Source organism: Triticum urartu, chromosome 7A (genome assembly GCF_056163025.1).
Source record: "Triticum urartu cultivar PI428250 chromosome 7A, HENAU_Tu73, whole genome shotgun sequence".
Taxonomy (NCBI): Eukaryota; Viridiplantae; Streptophyta; class Magnoliopsida; order Poales; family Poaceae; genus Triticum; species Triticum urartu.
The window spans coordinates 287422645-287425248 of NC_141879.1; the positions used below are offsets into that span (position 1 = coordinate 287422645).

The following is a 2604-nucleotide window of genomic DNA, read 5'->3' on the forward strand; positions in this document are numbered from 1 at the left end:
GGGGAAGAAGAAGAAGAAATTGGAGGGGGTCTTTAAATAGGCATAGGAGGAGCTAGGAGAGTCCAAATGAGGTGCGGTTTTCGGCCACGCGATCGCGATCGAACGCTCTAGATGATGGAGAGGGTTTTGGTGGGTTTTTGGTCCAAATTGGAGGGGTGTTGGGCTGCAACACACACGAGGCCTTTTCGGTTCCTCGGTTAACCGTTGGAGCATCAAACGAAGTCCAAATGGTACGAAACTTGACAGGCGGTTTACCGGTAGTAAACTAAGGCCGATTGGCAAGTCTCGGTCCAATCCGTAAATGTTTAACCCCTATACACGAAAGAAAGGTAGAAATAACCACCGGAGGAGAACGAAGCGCCGGAATGCAAAACGGACAACGGGAAAAAAGCTCAAATGCATGAGATGAGCACGTATGCAAATGCAATGCACATGATGACATGATATGAGATGCATGACAACAACAACAACAACAAAAACAACAACAACAACAACACACGGAGACAAAGATCCGAACCCGAGAAAATAAAATAACTTAACGCTGGAAACGGCAAGAGTTGGATTACATATTGGGTAAATCATATCCGGGGTGTTACACTGTGAGAGGAGCCAGAGTCCACCAACATGAGCACCTCGCGGTCCTGAACCCACCCATGGAGTCTCATGGTAGTGGGGATTCAGCGCCCTCCATTGCCTCCTTGGATATGACACAACAGTCAGCATCTTGTTCGCTCGGCGTGGTTTCGTCGGGCGCTTCTTCACCACTGAGAAAGGGTTTGCTGCGCATCATGTACAACAGTTCTTCCACCACGTGAAGCTGCACTGTCGGTCCGCGGCGATGCTCGCGCCCCCACCGCTCGCCGCAGGTGAAGCAGAGACCGCGCGCACGGCGGTACGCTCGCAGCGTCGCCATCTTGTCCTCAGGTGGTGGTAGGTGTGCCGCCTCCACCGCACGGCGATCTGTACTGCGCGCTTCCGACATGACCGGCTGCTTGGGTGGCGCGGTAGTTGGTGGCGGTGGAAGGGGCAGCGCCGTTCGAGGCACCGCGCGCAACATAGCAGGCGCTGAGTAGCGCCGCTCCTCCCGTTTGTCCTCGTGGTGCATTGCCTCCAGCACTTCTTCCTTCAAACATGCAAGGTCGACGACAGTATCCAGAGATTTTGGTCGATGTAAAACAACAGCTGCTCGGATTTCTTTTTGCAACCCATCGATAAAATGCATGACAAAGTATGAGGGCTCCCAAGACTCATGGTGAGCTATAAGGTTATGCATGAACTGGGTAAATTTTTCGGCGTACTCAACCACAGATCCGCTCTATCACAGCTAGTTAAACTGACGCAAGAGGGACTGAAATTCCTCACGCCCGAACTGCACACAGACCGCTTCGGCAAAAGTGCCCCAATCAGTGTAAATCATGTGAGCCTTGGTAGATTGCAACCAAGATAAGGCCCCGTCGATGAAGTACATCGCGGCGCAGCTCACCCATGTATCCGGACTAAGTGTACACACTCTAAAATATGCCTCGCATTTCAGACGCCAAGCTCGGGGGCCATCCCCATCGAACAGCGGAAAATCGAAACGCGGTGGTGGTGGAAATCTATGATAGTTGCGATCTCCAAAGAATGAACCCTCCCCTAGCAGAGACTGGGAATTGTGCACACCCGTGACCGGAGGCGCCCTCGGGGTGTGCTCCCCCGGTGGATTGTTGTCCTGCCGTGGCCAATTGGCCCGTGGCCGTCGCCACCCGAAGCTGGTAGTGGCTCCCCCACCCGATGGAAGGGCTCGTCCGCCACATGGCCCGGAATTGGTGGCAGATCCCCCAGTCGGATCGGTGGTGGTCGAAGGAGCAGGGGCGCCTGGTGCTGTGATGGCGCTTGCGAAGAGTCTGTTGGCGGAGGAGCGCGCCACGACACGGTTGGATCCGCCGCCTTGCCCTTGTCCCGCAGTTGCGCGCGCAGATCGCCCAACTCTGCTCGCAGATCCTCGACCGATTGCTCGATCGTTGGCCTCCACCCTTGGAACTCGAGGACGACTGGATGGATGTCGTCGATCTTCGCCGTCATCGCGGCGATAACCGCTGTCAGATCGGCCAGCGCCTTGCCGTGCTCTTCCATGGTGGTGGCCTTACCGTGTCGTGTCTGGATGATCGAGGGAAAACGCCCCGCCAGGGTCGATCGATCGGTGGTGATGGGAGAAGGCTCTGATTACCAAAATGTTACGCTTTCGGTCGATCTAGTACAGTAGTGTTCTCTGAATTACACCAAATCTGAAGTAGCTATGGTTCTAAGGAGGGAAAGGAAGGGGAGAAAGGGGAAGAAGCTGCCGCCGTCAAGAATGCCAACTGGTTCCTGCCTGCCGTCCTCCAGTGACTCTCCCTGATAAGTAGGCTAGGTCACCCACTTGTGGGCTGGGTAGCGCTCGCTGGGCCTTCTCACCCTCTTGTCTGGTTCCTGGGCCTTGTCTCTCGCGGGGCTCTTCGTAGTGATAGTAGGGTGGGCTGTAACAACATCTGACGGCTCTCGAGGCGGCTTATATTCCCACATATCAGGAGGATGCTACAACACACATAATTAATTAAGGATATAATAAACAACAAAAGTATG

General features: G+C 54.5%; 1 pseudogene; it reads right to left on the minus strand.

Moving 5' to 3' along the window:
• Positions 1-506: 506 nt before the first annotated feature.
• LOC147959330 (uncharacterized) lies at positions 507-2378 on the minus strand (annotated as a pseudogene).
• Positions 2379-2604: the final 226 nt, after the last annotated feature.